Consider the following 17,665-nt stretch of genomic DNA (forward strand, 5'->3'; position numbering starts at 1 on the left):
AATACTGCCTTTTCCTTGTATGTTTGAATTTCAGGTAACTCTCAAAATCCAAATCAAGAACACCTGAAAAGCCTATCTGTGCTACCCGAGCAGAGATGATCATTTAATCCTTTTAGCCATCCTTACATTCAGTGCATTTCCTAAACACATGCTTATGGCAATATTTCAAGATAATAAGTTCATTCTTCTCTTTCTCCCTCCTAGACTGGAGAGTTAATTGAGGGCTAAAATACTCTTCCATTCATCTTTGTAAATCTCAAGGTCTCAGCAGAGTTCCTGGCACAGTAGGTTCTCAGAAAGTTAATGCTGACTGTATGAATATTTTTTATTTCTTGACATGCATTTTTTCACTTTTATAGCATTTCTGAAGCCAGTTTCTCTCCTAGAATGTTCTTTGACACCACTTTCCATGTGTGCTCTCAGCTGTTCAGTAGTGAGAGCATGTGTGACTTTGAATTGAGGCAATCTTTGGTTTGAGGACCACTACTTCACTCCCAGCCTGAGCTATATGCTTTCAACACTGCCTAGACATAAATATATCATATGCTTAGCATTTGACATTTTAAGTCTTTCTGTGCATCACAATCCTAACCACCTGGCTGATGACCATATCAATACACGAACCATATTAAGAATATCATTGTAATATAATACTTAGTATATTGCCCTGCACATGGGAGGTGCTCAATAGCTGTTACTGAATATGAATTGATGGCTTTATTTCCATCAGCTTGATGTCTTTGCCTAGAACAGCTCTGTGCCACTGATTACAATGGGAGATTGTATTGTACACTTTCCTTACTAGTTGCATAAGTGCTGAGGACTCTCGCTGTTCATCTATATCTTACAAAAAAATAGTTTCTCTAACTTCAGTATCCTTCTATGTCAATTTTGAATCTATAAAATTATTTCCTTTTTATATCTTCTCATTTTAAAATTATCTTTCATGTGCAATCATATTGTCTTCTGAAAGTCAAAACAAAGTCATCTTCACTGATTTCTTCCTGGTCATATGTTTAACTGTTTTTGAAAGAATCCATATAGCTTAAGCATAATTTTTGTTTTCTTACAGAAAACTTTTGTCTTTTTTTTTTTTTACCTATAATGTTTCTTTCATTGGCCCATACATTAATATAACCTCTACATGTTTTTTCCAGTAAGAAATTGATACTCACTGGTCCATATTTCTCAACCTTATATTTATGATCTTTTCTTTGGATTTGACTCACATGAGCCACCTAACAGTTCTAAAATGTGGGAGAAATGGAATAATAAATTTAATTTATCAGGGAAGAGTTCCATATTTTCATCTCTATATTTTTCAAGCTTTTTCATAGATATAATCTCATTCTAGGAAATTATGCTTATAGATATGGTGAATTTTACACTTGGGTATATTTTTTCAATGTCGAGTGAAATTTAGGAATAAACATCTGTCAGATGTTTTTCTCAATAAAGACCAAGACATGCAGTGCAGTACTAATCTATTCCAGCCCATCCCCTTCATATTCCTTTTTTCTCTATTTTCTTCCTATTATCCACGTGAATGTCTGGCATACTAAATAGCTTGCTTATTTTCTGTTTATTATCTGTCTTTCCTTATTGGGATGTAAGATGTAGCATGTAGGGAGAAACTTGAGACTGGTTTGTTCATTGATTGTTGAATTATTATATTCTAGATCCTAGAATAGTGCTTGGTGTAGAATAGTTCTATAATAGACATGTGTTTGATAAAAAAATTCATTTGGTTTTTTGTTACTTGTATTTATTCCTGTGCATGTCTTGTATCTATTGATCATTGAATGTTATATTTTTTCCTATGGATGAATCAACTTTTAAAAATTTTCTTACAGATTTCCCTGCCTCCTTCTAGTTAGTTCTTTTCTCTGTTGAATATTCCACAGCTTTTTAATTATTTATATCATTAGAAAGGGACTTTAAAAGGAACTTGTAACAGAGAAAATAAGTCAATATTTTATTCATGTCTTATGCAGAGAAAGCATCTGATCACATTCAATAAATATGTGAGCCCCAAAAGGTTACCCATCTCAGAACTGAACTGGTCCAACCTCTGAAGTTAAGTGGAGCAGAATGGAGAGGTGCATCAGTTGGTACTCAAACTGGAACCACCGTTGGATTTACACAATGCTCATTCTTTTCTCCTTAGGAAATATGTAGCATCCTTTCTGTAGTTATATCCAGTTCATAGCATGCTTTTTTATTCACAGTTGATAGTTTAGAACTGGTTACTTTCAGTGCCAGATAAAATGATGCAGCATTTCATGGTTCTTATATAAAAATCTATAAAATAGGATAGACATCTCAAAAAAACATTTTTATAAATGTATTTGTATATTTAAAAATTCTGACTTTTTAATATTTGGTCCTATAAATGACACTATTCAAAGCTGCAAAAAAGAACTCCTTGACTCAATCCATTTAAAATCTTTTAAATTTAAATACCAGAATCTGATCAACGTGGCTTTCTTGCAAATACCTTAAGAGCTAGCCACATGAGATTCAGTAGGATTATATTAAACCTTTGATAAGGATTTATGTTCCCACAGAATAGCAAAGACAAATAGTTAAAGCTAGACAAATTTACATGCATATCCATAGGTAACCGATCTTCAGGGGTGCAAGTATGGGGCATAGAGAATTCCTACTTGTTTCTCTGCCAATTTCTTGCTATGTTTCTTGATTCAAGCCATAAGTGCATTGGTAAAGATTCCACTGTGGCAAGTGAAAAGATGAATGGAATTTAGGTCTCTTTTGTGAGATCCAAGAGGAAAGAGAAAGGACACAGTAAAGCTTTTATTGACCCAAGTCCAAATCCAGTGTGTCTAACTAGGAAATTGTTCATTCAGATGAAAGCCAAAAAGTATCTCAGCCTAATGTGGCTGAAGCAGCAAAATCAATTCTGAGCACAACAGCTCTGTTGAGTCAGTATTTAAAGGAGACAGAAAAGGCCTGCACAAATTAATAAATGACAGTAAGAATAAGAGAGATGTTGCCTTTGTATCATCTCCCTTTTGTGATATGATCTTTTATACATGATATTTTGCTGGTGAAATAAAAATAATTATTTTCTTTACCTGTTAAAAATAAAACACTGTCTTACTAAAACAGTTATTTTTATATCACTATTAATTTATACCTTTGAACGAATTTTTCTTTCTAAAGATGAGGTGAATTTACTCTCCCTATTGGTTATGTTTGATCCCACTCCTCTAGTGTAAAGAATTCTTGTGCATAATTAAGGGTGGATCTTTAATTTTTTATTGGGTGATATTTTGATTACTGCTAATTAAATACAAGTGAAAGCAATATGTAAATAGATTTCTATGACTCATTCTAGGAAGAAAGGATTTTCAAATGATAGATATTATGACATTATGAAAGAAACATGCCGATAAACATATTTCTTATTAGATTCGGTGGATAAAGGATCAGAGTTTGTTAGTGATTATATAACAGCCATTATTAAAATTTGTTGGCTCCAGACACATGCAATAAAATTTCTTTTCCTTGTATCTATCTTTTTTATCCATGTTTTGATAGATAAGATCTACATTTAGCAATTGTCAATCAATATGACTGAAACTATCTTATCTAACAATCACTACCTGATACTGTATCCTCTCTAAAAGTGTTATCTTACCTGATTTATGCTTTCATAGTGACATATTATGGGGCTTCCCAGGTGGCACTAGTAGTAAAGAACCTGCCTGCCAATGCAGGAGACCTAAGAGACATGGGTTTGATCCCTGAGTCGGAAGATCCCCTGGAGGAGGGAAAGGCAGCCCACTCCAGAATTCTTGCCTGGAGAACCATGCACAGAATAGCCTGGCAGGCTACAGTTCATTGCCGGGGTCCAGCCCCGGTGGATCCAGGGTAATTCAAAGGGGAGATGGCGTGGTGAGGAAAAACTTATTTATTTAGAAATATAAAAGCAATTAGGAAGAAATAGTATAGTAGGAAATTTTAGTGGAGAAAAGATGCTGAATAACTTGGTTCATGTGGAAAACCAATAAAGTTCCAAGACAAGGAACTTGCACTATCTACATTAGGCCACCGGCGTCCTCTTGAATAGTGGGGGGTGCCCTGCCTTGGGCTCCCTCTTGCGTGCATCTTAAAAGCTGGGGCAAGTAAGTGTACATGGTGAGCCTCCACACCCCAGATGGGAATTCAGCCAGAAAATACAGTAAAGACACGGGGGAAACCAGTCCAGTGACTGGCCTGTCCTTTATTGTTGTAAATGCTTTTTATACCTTTTTTTGTACATAGAGATCAATGGATAATATAAAATTATGCAGCATCAGCAGCCCTGACTTTTATCGAGACCAGGCTTTCTCTCTGCATACCTAGTTGTATACACAAATCTTAGGTGATTTACATCATCTTCTGGCCAGAAGGCCAATTAACGTTTTACGGCCCTTTTCTGATAAGGGTTTGTCAAACAGAAGACTTATTTGTGTTGTTCTTGCCAAAGTCTGGTGCCACTCTCAGAAAGCACTAAATAAAGTTACATTCTTACATAGCAAAGACGCAACAATTTATAACAATGAAAGAAGTATAGTGATTTATAACAAAGAGAAAGTTAATTAACTCAAAAGTCTAGTGTTGCTAACATCAAAACTACTATATGCCTATTTCTGCATCCCAATTACACTGATTAATATCCTCCCAGGTGCCTAAAAGATAAAGAATATGGAGGCCTGGCAGGAAACATTAACTCAACAAACTCTTCACCAAACTAATTCTTAACTCTAAAAGGCTCTATGTCTTTAAGATGTTTTAAGCTTTGTGCCTATCACAGTTGGGGGCTGTAAACAATCCACAAACTGTAAAGTCCGGGGGAACCTGTCAGGCAAGTTAGAGAGCCATCAAAGGGGTTTGAGCTGAAATATTCTTTTTATATGCAGGAGACTGTTAACTGGAGCCCTAAGTTAATTCCTTTTAGAGGCAGAAGAGTGGAAAGCACAGTACAATAAGGCAGGCAGACTCTGGTTTTTGGGAGTAGATGTTCAGGAAAACCCAGGGGGAACCCCTGAAGCCGGATCATGCCTTTGCATTTTGTCGGGCTTCCTTCCTCATGACCTTTGCCACGGGCGGGATTCCTCATACTGGCTCCCGGCAGTTCGTAGGGTTGCGAAGAGTCAGACACAATTGAAGCTATTAGCATGCGTGCATACTAGTGACACATATAGTGACATACTATACTCTATGTTCTCTAAAAAACCCTTCACTCAGTTTATATAACTATGGCATGAGGTAATCACAGGAAAGCATACTTTTTCTGTAACAGCATATTCCACTTAATATGTTCAACTTGGTGTACATTTCAGGTTTTAGCTTAGGTGACCAGTATCTCTTAAATATTTGCCAAGTGAGTATACATTTATCTATATTGAAAGGAATTTGTATTATAGATGTGAATATTTTGTTAATTTCAATAAATAGTGATTTGGAAGCTAGACTCTGCAATGTTGTGCCAAAAAATTATCAAGCTATGACAAGTCTAGACAGCATATTAAAAAGCAGAGACATCACTTTGCCCACAAAGATCCATCTAGTCAAAGCTATAATTTTTCCAGTAGTCATGTACAGATGTGAGAGTTGGACCATAAAGAAGCCTGAGGGCCAAAGAGTTGATGCTTTCAAACTGTGGTGCTGGAGAAGACTCTTGAAAGTTCCTTGGACTGAAAGGAGATCAAATCAGTCAACCCTAAAGGAAATCATGCCTGAATATCCATTGGAAGAACTGATGCTGAAGGTGAAGCTCCAATACTTTGGCCACCTGATATGAAAATCTGATGATGGAAAAGACCCTGATGCTGGGAAGATTGCGAACAGGAGGAGAAGGGAACGACAAAGGATGATGTGGTTGGATGGCATCACCAACTCAATGGACAGCTCTCACATCTGTGAGATAGTGAAGGACAGAGAAGCCTGGCATGTTGCAGTCCATGGGGTTGCAAAGAGTTGGACGTGACTTAGTAACTGAACAACAATCACTACCCAAATTATAACATTAGGGTGATCTTACCTACTGCCAGTGAGTTCCATGCATTGTGTACTTATTCTATGGCTTACTGAGAGAGAAGTGTCGGAGTCTTCAGTTTTGCTTTTAACCACACAATGCTTCATGTAACACGAAGTTCCCTTGTTAGATGTGTACATGCTTGGCACTGCTATAGCTTCTTGTTGAACTGACCCCTTTAACATAAGGACTTTGGTTTTGTAATGTATTTTCCCCATTAACTACGTGGGGGTTGAAAAAACTCAGACACTACCTTTCCAGAACCCTTGGGAAATGCAGGCCATGTAGGCCCATAGACTGCCTTTCTGTGAACTAGGGACAAGATATCCCCTCTTAAGAGGCACACATCCATGGGCATATATCTTGGTAAGCAAATAATTCCATCGTATGAATTAGATTTCCTCATAGCTAGTGGATAAAGAATCTACCAGCAGGGCAGGAGACCTGGGTTCAATCTCTGGGTCGGGCAGATCCCCTGGAGAAGGAAAAGGCAACCCATTCCAGTACTCTTCCCTAGGAAATCCTATGGACAGAGGAGCCTGGCAGGCTACAGTCTATGGGGTCGCAAAGAGTTGGACACAACTTAGCGAATAAACCACCATGAATTAGGAAAAGGTGCCACTTCCTATGGTTGCATGGAGCCCTCACAGTTACATACAACTTGGTCTGAAGCAAGCTCTTTTTAAAAATTAATTAATTTCTTTTAGTTGGAGGATAGTTTCTTTACAATATTATGGTGATTTTCCCCATACATTGACATGAATCACCCTCCATCCTGAAACCCCCTCCCATGTCCCTCCCCACTCCATCCCTCTGGGTTGTCCCAGAGCACCAGCTTTGAGTGACTTACTTCATGCCTCAAACTGAAGCAAGTTAACTCTTAATGTAGGTCTTCCTGTGCTTTATAGTAACTGCCCAACCATATGTAACCATATGCAGTGGTCCTGGTAATTGCTTCCAATTAAGATAGTGTATATAGCTATGCTTTGATGTTCTATTTTCTGTGACAGACCCATCATGATAATACATGAAGTATGGAAAGGAAAGCCAAAATCTCTTAGGGATCAAGCATAACATAAAAATCTCCATGGCCATAAATGAAATAAAAATATATATGAGCAAGATGAATTCATGGGTGTGCTGGCTGTACATACTACCAGTATCCTGCAGTAGTGAGAAAGGGTCAGGGGAAGTAAATGTTCAGTGTGAGATGGTGGATGTAAGCCAAGTTCTCTGCATGAATATAGGAGTTTGATTGGCACTGGCCCCACCTTCCACCTGTGAAAGAAAGTGGAAAAAAATTCTAGTCACTTTCTATTTTTATGGGAATAGGAAATGGTAAGCCTGGGGACATAAGAGGAAATAAAACAGGATCACCAGCAGGATCTGAAACCGATTTTCCCTCCGCTCAGTGACTTGATATCTGCAATATCTGTAATATCACTGCATTGCAGAAAAGACCACAATTTCATTTTAAGATCTTATCCTGGACTGGGGATTTAAGGATGAATTTCTGACCTTGCAAGAGTCTGCTTCCAGTCTCTTCTGCTTTCCGCCAAAAGTAGAGAACAGCAGATTTTACAGCTTAAGAGTCTACTATTTTGCAGCTTTAATTTCGGGACATTTGGAAAGCTCTAAATGTGGATGATATGTTGAGGGTGATAATGACATTGTATTTGCATAGGATAAAGTTACAGTTCTTAGGAGATAACCTGGTGAAGTATTTAGCATTAAGGAGGCAATGACGCCTGCAACTTCTAGACGATTTAGTAGAAAAATTATCCATCTGGATACCATCATCTATTATCTATCTGTCATCTATGGAGAGATGGAGAAATACAATGAAATATTAACATTTGATAAATATAGATGAAGGAGCATGGTTGTTTATTTCAGTATTCTATGTAGATTTGAAATTTTTCAAAATTAAATGAATAAAACAGTTTAATTTAGACTACCATGCTGTAGCTGTCGGAAGAAATGGCAACCCACTCCAGTATTCTTGCCTGGAGAATACCATAGACAAATGAACCTGTTGTGTTACAGTCCATGGGGTCGCAGAGAGTCAGACACAACTGAGCGACTGAACATACACACACCAAGGTGTTAATGCAGCAGAAGTGAGTGCCTTGTGAACCTGTTACATCTGCTCATGTAATATGCCTGTGTTTCAAGGACCTGCTGCAGTCCAATCTTGTGTATAATACTTCTTAATAGGAATGATGTGCACATCCAAACTTATGGATATGTAGATCAGATAAACTCTAGCTTATAAGAAGGCATTTTAGCTTGCATGATTATTTAGTATACCATTGTCAGCCACTGATCCTCTGTAAGGCACAGAAATATTCCAGAAATTGATGAAGAAGGCTTTGAACACTGTGGCTTTTTATTAGCCCATAAAGATCTAAATGAAGGTATAATTCACTGAAAATTGAACATGCTGCAAAGCGTTTTTCTTGTTAAGGATCCTAAGATTGGAAAATTTGATAACTGGGTCAAAACAGTCACACTTTATAATATAGTACACAAAGCTTTCAGAATTTAAAGAGGTTTACCAAGGCTTTTCTAAAAATGGAGAGTACAAGGTAAAAACCTACAATGGAGAAGGAAGAGCTTCACAGAAAAAGTAAGTCACAGTGTACAGAGAGTAGTTATATTCCAGTTCTCCTCCTGTAGCACATGTGTTAGGACTGGACTACCCTTGCCGGAAGAGTGGAAATGAGATGTATCCCCTTGGAGCCATTGCAGCGCTCACCATCGGGCTGTTCTTACGCCACAGTGATGATGACAGTAATTGCTGATTTGGGGCCTTTATCAGACTAGATCTCTGAATGATTTTCATTGACTATTTAGTGTATGCAAGAAATACACTTTTGTGATGTTAACACACTGGTGTTTTTGTTGTTGTTTTGTTTTTACAGCATCTTCAAGTCTCAAAGGGCTACATACAAATAAAGCTTTCAGAAACAGGAAGATATGGTAAAGGAGATGATGGTGAACATTGAAGCCATTAAAAAACAGTCAAGACTAAATACTGGTTGGAATTACAGTTAAAAAATAGAAAAATGAAATCTTGGTAATATAAAAATAAGAATGTAACTAACACATTTCATTTACAGTGTTAATATCTTAATATTTTATGATAGGAAGTGAAATAAAGTATAAATTAAAATTTAGTTAAAATGAATTTAACTTACTCAAGAGGGTATCTCATTCTGAAAAACATTCATCTAAATCTTGGAAACTCCTTTACTTTGAATTCAGTTTCTCTTTCTTCTGTAAATTTAAGCACAATAAAACTTAAAATTTAATTAATTTTTTTCATTATAGTAGAATAATCTAGATTTTAAATACCTTGCTTTCTATCCATCTATCCACCCAACCATGCATCTGCTATCCAACTCTCCTTTTATTTGTATATTCTTCTATTTTACATAGCAATTGGAGATGCCTGAAATGCTCTTTATAGTAAGATAATTATAGTTATTTATAAGTGATAGGATTCATAGAGATATTTCCCCATATGTTTTGTACTTTCCTATCTTAGATGCCTTTTTTCTATCATTTTTTCCCAAAGCCATAAACTCATAAATCTTAAAAAATATGAAAAATACAAATTTCTTGGCTTCAAGTGCCTCAAGTAACTTATTTAGGAAACATGAAATCAAAAGTTCCTATTATGTTTCAGTTCCTATCAAAATTCTTTTCTCTCAGTAATTTTAATGTACTGAAAAAGAAGACTTTGAGTGAAAATAATAGGATCTGTTGGAGGGGGTTCAGAGCCAATGTTTTAAACACACGTTTTAAAAACTGATAAAATACATGGAAATAACCTGAGAAGAAGAGCTTGAAAGGGGTGGCTAGAAGGACACATTTGCTTGAAGTCACATAATAAGCCCTTGGAAATAAATAAGACCCCATGTTCTCTTTACTTCACACCTAATTTATCAATGAATACATCCATATTTTCAAACATTGGATTCAGAAAATCGAATTATTACTAGTCTGGTGATTAAACTGCCTTATCCATCTGCTAGTATATTGTCATCATTATTTGAGCCTAGCTCAAGTGATAACAGCCATTATAAATCACTTTCATTTATTAATAATTACACTGCTTGTATAATTCAAGCACTGATTGTATGAAATCTTTTAGAAAAAATAAAACATTGAGTGAGATTTTTTTCCTGTATTAACATTAAGACAAAATCTGAAATACAGTAAATTGAACTTGGAGGAGATTTTCAGAAATCTAATGATGTCTCCAGGTAGCAGCGCTTTGGATGATGCTCTGTTGGTTGAGATTGCATCCAGTGAGATTTCTGCTCTAATGGATAGCCAAGTGCTGGTGAGCTTGTGTGTCTGTTTAATTAGTGGGATTTGTGCTACTCCTACAATAATCTTAATGCTGTTAGTGCACCCATCAAGCTTTTTAACTCACTGAGAATCTTTGTTATTTTAGAATAAACTCTTCCTGAAGTCACAGAAGGACAATTGTGGTTATCATCTTAAGTCACAGTTTGGTGTCTGTGTCATTTATATGGTCTACTAAGAATATTCTTGGGACTAAAAAAAGGATACAGTAAAGTTCTATCAGAACCTTAGTGTTTTCTTACTATACCACTGTTAAATAGAATGGAAAGCATTCTACTACAATCAGCCTTTCCAGTTTCTTATTACTATGAATTGAATAAATACTTTAAGTTATTTATCCATCTAGTAAATACTATTTGAATGCCTCCTATTTATTACAAAGGCTTCTTTCGTGGCTCAGCTGGTAAAGAATCCACCTGCAATGTGGGAGACCTGGGTTTCATCCCTGGGTTGGAAAGATCCCTTGGAGAAGGGAAAGGCTACCCACTCCAGTATTCCAGCCTGGAGAATTCCATGGACTGTATAGTCCATAGGGTCACAAACAGTCAGACATGACTGAGCGACTTTTGCTTTACTTCACTACTTATTACAAGGTATCCTGGAGGTGCCACTCAAAGCATTTGCCATCCAGGAATGTTCCTCCAGGTAAATGGCTGGACCATGTTTGCCACAAGTTTCCATAATATTCTGTATTTGCTTTCACAGCAATTTGGCACTCTCTTTCAGGTAATTTTATCATCACAGTTTGTTTAAACTGTTCAAAGAGTTTAAAGAGTATAGGGTCCTATACTGTATGTGGGTGGAAACTATGTCCCATCTGTTAATGGCTCTATCCCTAGTGCCTAACACTGCAATAGACACATCATAGGCATATGTATAGATGTAACTCACACAAGTACACACGGGTAAGTACAAATGCATATACACAATCACTGCACATAGATGTCCTCACACACCCACACACATACTTGTGAGAAACAACAGATAAAACATTATGACTATTTTGTAAGAAACACAAACAAAACTCAGGAAATTATCAAGGAAAATAGCATGAGAAGGGCAGATGAATAACAGATGGAGGAGGATTTAAAAGAAAAAAATTAAAGAATAAAGAGTTTATTCTCCATGAAGAGGAGACATCCTAAGGAGATTAGCACATTGTAGGCAGATTTCCCAAATTCATATTGTGCATTGCCAAAGACTTATTTACACATCACATATTATCTACATTAGAATCTGAGTCTGGGTAAACTTCATAATCATGTTTACCAAATTAGACGTTCAATTTTTTTCCTTTACTGTCTTCAAGCGCTAGTTTTAAAGAAAATGAAACAATATAGGAAAATAGAAGTGAAATTTATCACCATAAAACCCAAATGGAAATAGTGCTAAATTTTTTTCACTCCAATTTTTCAGTTTGTACGACAGGCGTGTTTGATTCTGACTTGCTGAGATAACACTCTCTAAGGTTTAACTGGTTTTGTCTACTCTGGGTCTCAAATTATAATCTTTGTGAGTTCAAGAGATTCATTTGACCTGATTAGCCACCTGTAATAGTATCGGAAAGGGCTATTAACATTATATTTCATGCGTATACTGAAAGGACTGAGAGTGACAAAACCAACGTTAGAAAACTTTATTGTTAATTTCAACATTAGTGCATACAATCAACGGTGGTCTATAAAATATTTCAGGTTTTTGTGCCTTTTCACTTTTTCCTGTTTAGGTTGACCTTTTTAGGTCAGGATGCTGGAGAAAATGTGAGTCAGGTTATTAGGATCCGATGTGAAGGGTAAATCTGATGGTAACAATTTCTCTTAAATTTTTTTTCACTGGAGAACTGCTGGGTTGCCATTTCCTTCTCCAGGGGAGCTTCCCAACTCAGGGATCAAACCTGGGTCTCCCGCATCCTAGGCAGATGATTTACCATCTGAGCCACTAGGGAAGTCCTCAGATTTTCCCTAGAGTTCTGTAAATTATTTCACTGGATGTAAAATTCTGGGTTGGCAGGTCCCTTCTTTCAGCTCTTGAAAAATGAGTAAAAACATATATTAGCACTATTTAAAATTTAATTGTTTTCCTTTACAGGATTCAAATACTTGTTTTAAAGAAAATGGGAAAAATATAGAAAAATAGAAACAAGAATACAGTCTATTACCACGAACTCAAGTTTAAACCCACTGTAATTCAAGTTGCTTTTCATCTCTAGGTAACATGTGGTTTTCTTTTTCCCCCCACTGCTTTCAAGATGTTTTCTTGTCTTTATCTTCAGAAGCTTGAATGTAATGTGTCTTATTGAATTTCTTTGGGTTTATCCTGTTCGTAGTTCGCACAGTTTTGGGGTACGTAGGTTTGTTTCTTTTGCCAGATTCAGAAATCTTTTTGCCGTATTTTTTGCATACTTTTCTAGCCCCCTCCCTCTTCATTTTCTCCTTCTGGGTTTCTGATGGCACAAATGTTAGACCCTTTGTTATATTCCCACAGGTCCCTTGTGACTCTTTTCATTTTTCTTTCATTTCCTTTTTTTGGAGGGTTTATTTTCCTCTCTGTTGTCCAGATTCGCTAATTTCTAGTTTCCACATTCAAGTTTACTGATTCATCTCCCCGCTTCATCTGGTTTGAGCTCATCCATTGAACTTTTTATTATTTCAGTCATTATATTTTTCTGTTCTGAAATTTTCATTTGGTCTTTTTTATATCTTCCATTTCTTTGCTGAGATAGTCTGTTTGCTAAGTTTTTATATTTTTCAATTGGTTTAAACACATTCATAATTGCTTGTTGAAGTGATTTTATAATGGTTGCTTTCTCAGTTAATTCTAGCATCTTTATCTTCTTTTCCCTTGACATTTTCCTGGTGTTTGGTTTAGTAAGTGACTTTTGATTGATATTTCGGTGTTTCTGAAACTATATTGTGAAACTCTGCGTCCTATTTATCCTCTGTTTTAGACGGTTTGTTTAACATTATCCCGGCAGGGACAGCTTCCCTGGCGGCTCAGACGGTAAAAGCGTCTGGTCACAATGCGGGAGACCCGGGTTCCAACCCTGGGTCAGGAATATCCCCTGGAGAAGGAAATGGCAACCCACTCCAGTACTGTTGCCTGGAAAATTCCATGGATGGAGAAGCCTCGTAGGCTACAGTCCGTGGGGTCACGAAGAGTTGGACACGACTGAGCGACTTCACTCTCACTTGGGCAGGGACAGGAAATCTTTGGTGGCTCAGGCAGTAAAGAATCTGCCCCAAAGTCCATGGGGTTGAAAAGAGTCTGACACCATTGAGCGACTAACACTCTCTTCCTGGCAGGGACAGAGCAAGAAGAGGGATCAGTGCAGTATCTTTACTTCCTGGTGAACCCAGAAGTCTTAGGTTCCCCACTCGGTGTCCAACACATGAGCAGAGTCCCTCATTACTGCTGGGCAGAGGTGGAAGTCTGGCTCCCCATGAAACCTCCGCTCACATCTCTTTGGCTGAAAGAGGTAGGAGTGCCTCATTGCTGCTCCCATGACCCTCCACTGATTCCATGGAAGGATGGCCCCATTATCTTTGGGGGCTGAAAGTGAAAGTGAAGTCACTCAGTTGTGTCCGACTCTTTGTGACCCCATGGACTGTAGCCTACCAGGCTCCTCCCTCCATGGGATTCTCCAGGCAAGAGTACTGGAGTGGGTTGCCATTTCCTTCTCCAGGGGATCTTCCCAACCCAGGGATCGAACCCAGGTCTCATACATTCCAGGGAGACGCTTTAATCTCTGAGCCACCAGGGAAGCACCTCTTTGGGGGCTGGTGAAATCCTAATCTCCATCCACCCTCTTCTGACACCATCCTAGAGGGTGGAGGGAGGTCACCTCATTGGTGCTCGGTTTTCCACTCTGCCCTTGCTGTTGCAAACGAGGATGAAGCCTTCATTTTTTTCTGTGATGTGTACCTTGAGTAAAGCAGTTATTGTCTAAATGTATCTCTCTGGGCTGCCTTCCCTGCTTGTCTTATTTAGAAAAAGCAGGTTTTGTTTTTTTTTTTTTTTCCTTTTGCTTGTGTCTGTTGGCATTTCTGGGTTGCTGATTTCTTCAGCTCCGACTCTGCAATATATGAGGCAAAAAGAAAACGCCTGAAACTCACCATCGTGTCATTCTTTGGGTCCCAAGTTCCCCAGCTATTTTGCCTATTTCTGTCCGTTTCTGGAGTCTTCCTATGTTTGCTTTATAGAACAATGCCAGGGTTTTGGCTGTATGTGGGGGGAGAAGTAAGGAAAAGCATATCTACTTAATCTTCTCACATGATGAATTGTGAGAAAACAAATTTTGAGGAAATGACAGGATGAATTTGTCGAAAATCAGAAGTCTGAAAGTTACTCAATAGTGGTCTTCCAGTCCATTCAAACTCCATACAGAGATTGGTAACCATTGCATTCTTTTTCATTAGTTTTTATTAATGATAAAAAAAAAAACAGATTGAGAATCACAGATTAGGTCATAATAACAATCGTCTGACCAATTTCTTTAAGAGAAATTTCTTGAGTAGTTTTTCTAGGAGGAATTCTTTAAAACAGAACAGATTTTTGTTGGATTCTGCTGACAGTGTTGTGACTCAAGGAGTCTTAAGAGATATCTTTCAACTCTTTATATAGACAATAATATGGCTCCTAACATGTTATGAATGTTATATAAGCATTTAGTTGTTTCACTAAAAGTCTTCTATGTAGGTTACATTTCCTTTGAAAGTAATAGTCTGAAGTCAATTTTGAGCTTTTATTTCCTTATGTTTCTGTCAAAGGGTAAATCATTCCAGCTCTAGAATAGAAATGCTTAGTCTCCTGAGATTACTCTGCTGAACAGCCAAAGGAATAATTGTTTGGCTACATGAATTTCAACATTTTTTTTAGCAAAGTCATAGATATCCAGTTGTAAATTCTGGCAATTTGGAATGTTGGGTCAATATGAGGAATATCCAAGGGGACTCTGAAACGCTCATGATATTACTAGGTTACGGAAGTAAACAGAATGGGCATAGTTTTTCAATAGTCAAAACAAAGTATGATCTATGTAACATATTTTGTATCATAAGTAATACAAGTGTAATACAAAACAGGTGACTAATATTGCTTAACTATTTAAGTGTACCATATGTGATCAAATATAGCCAAATGGTAATTTAATTATTGCAATGAAAATACAGATACATTCCAACATTTTAAAAATAGCTGATTTACTGTGTTGTGAACTTTGAGGCTATACATGTGATCGTGTATGGTGAGGAACTTTACAGTTTATTATATAGAATCAGTTATAAAAAAGTAGATGAATATTCAGATCTTCTGGGAAGGAACTGTTGTGCTTTTTATGTGAGGAGATCAGTCATGGAAAAAAATATTTCCAAGAAATACTTTCTGCTGTGATGAGCTGAACATTTGTACTATTTATCTGAGCTCCTGAGAACACGAGGCTCATGCATGAGATCTAACCTTTGGTGTACCTTGAGCTGCTGTTTTACTTGGTGGCTGTGGAATGGATCCCTATCTGAGACTGTCTCTTAGATAATGCAGCTTGTGAAATCCAGATGAGAAATAAATTTGAATAACTGGAAAATCTAAACTATTGATCCTGATATTGGATCAGTAACATTAGTTTTCTTTACTATGGAGAAAATTTAAATAAATTAAATGGAGTAAATTAAATAAATAATTAAATTTATAAATTAAATGAGACATATATAAGTGATAACTACTATGAGAGAATTATTAAAGTCCTTGGTCCTGACCTGTTTAGGGCATTTGCTCACAGAACATATCAACGTCTCTGGGATACACTGTTGGCTTGAATTGGTATCCAAAATTGTCATATTTTCTTTCTTAAAGACTTATTCCAGTATCAACATGTGTATTTTCACTTTACCAAGTCTGCTTGGCCTCAACAATGTGTATGGTTAAGTGAACAAGGCCAGTGTGAAAGGCTACATTCTTACAATTTTGACAGTATGACACACTGTATAAGGCAGTACTCCAGGCCAGTAAATATTAATAGATCAGTGGTTGGCAGAAGTTCAGGTGAAATAACAAGAGGGATGAAGAGGTGAAACACAGATTTTCAGAGCAGTGAAACTCTTCCGAAAGATATTTTAATGGTAGACGTGTGACATTATGCATTTGTCAAAATACCACAGAACAGTATAACACACACACACACACACACACACACACCCCCACACACACACCAATGTAAACTGTCTTTCCATAAAAATGTATGAATGTTGGTTTATCAATGGTAACAAATGTACCACAATAGAAGAGGAAACTGTTTAGAGGAGAGAAGATACATAGGAACTCTCTGCTCACCTTTTCTGTATACCTAAGACTGTTCTGAAAAATAAAGTTGATTTCTTTAAAAACCGCTAAAGTTGTAGAGCAGTATATAATATGCAAACTTTTAATTAAATTTCCTACTCTGAGATGTGCCCATCCCCTCCCTTTCAACCTTGTCTGGTATCTTAGTCTCAGGAGTGAAAGTCCTCCCCACGCCATGTACGAACAATAGGTGAACAGAGGCTAAGCGCTCTGGCTTTTTTTTTTTTTTTTTTTTGAAACAGATTCTTTAACCACTCTCTTGATTTTCTGTCTCAACACTCTGACTTCTGCAGACCTTGAGCCTAAGTCTGTCATTGCTCTGGATTTACTCATTGCTGCTCAGTATTCTCCTGTCCAGGCAGCTCAGTTGAAACTTTCTCTATTCTGCTAATTTACTCACTATACTATGTTTCTCATCTTCAAAAATTTGTTGTAATATCTATTCTGATACTGTCTCCTTTTTTTCCTTGCTAGTCTAAACATTCATAAATTGCTTCACCTTTTTTTTTCTTTTTTTAAGTAAAGCTTCAGGAGTGAGAGGAAAAAGCACATATAGCCAAACAACTCTGTTTAATTAAAAGTAAAGGTGGCTTTCTGTTTCTCTTTCTTGGCTTTCCCATCTTTCTCTTTCTCTGGACACAATCGCTCTTATTAAGCAAAGCTAAATATAATATTTGCCAATATATTGCACAATGATATGAACTACTTTAAAGTTAATAATAACTGTTTTGGGCAATGAATTAACTTGATGGGATCATGAGATAACATTTGATGTAATTATTTAATTAATGAAAATGAAGTATTGCAATATTGAGGGACTTGAATACATACTGAAGGATACTATGGATAAGAACTATGGCTCAAAGCGAGCTCAGAGCAATTCACATTTCAAATAATGAAATGATGAATTTT

At 36.9% G+C, this 17,665-nt stretch overlaps 1 long non-coding RNA gene across 1 annotated transcript in view; it reads left to right on the forward strand.

Moving 5' to 3' along the window:
- The window catches only part of LOC132657263 (uncharacterized), a 186,085-nt gene extending 169,280 nt beyond the window's left edge, over window positions 1-16,805 (forward strand). The window contains exon 7 of the long non-coding RNA XR_009595146.1: window positions 8,968-16,805. This is a non-coding gene — a long non-coding RNA (uncharacterized LOC132657263). The remainder of the gene's footprint in view (window positions 1-8,967) is intronic.
- Window positions 16,806-17,665: the final 860 nt, after the last annotated feature.

The sequence above is a fragment of the Ovis aries genome, chromosome 10 (assembly GCF_016772045.2).
Source record: "Ovis aries strain OAR_USU_Benz2616 breed Rambouillet chromosome 10, ARS-UI_Ramb_v3.0, whole genome shotgun sequence".
Taxonomy (NCBI): domain Eukaryota; kingdom Metazoa; phylum Chordata; class Mammalia; order Artiodactyla; family Bovidae; genus Ovis; species Ovis aries.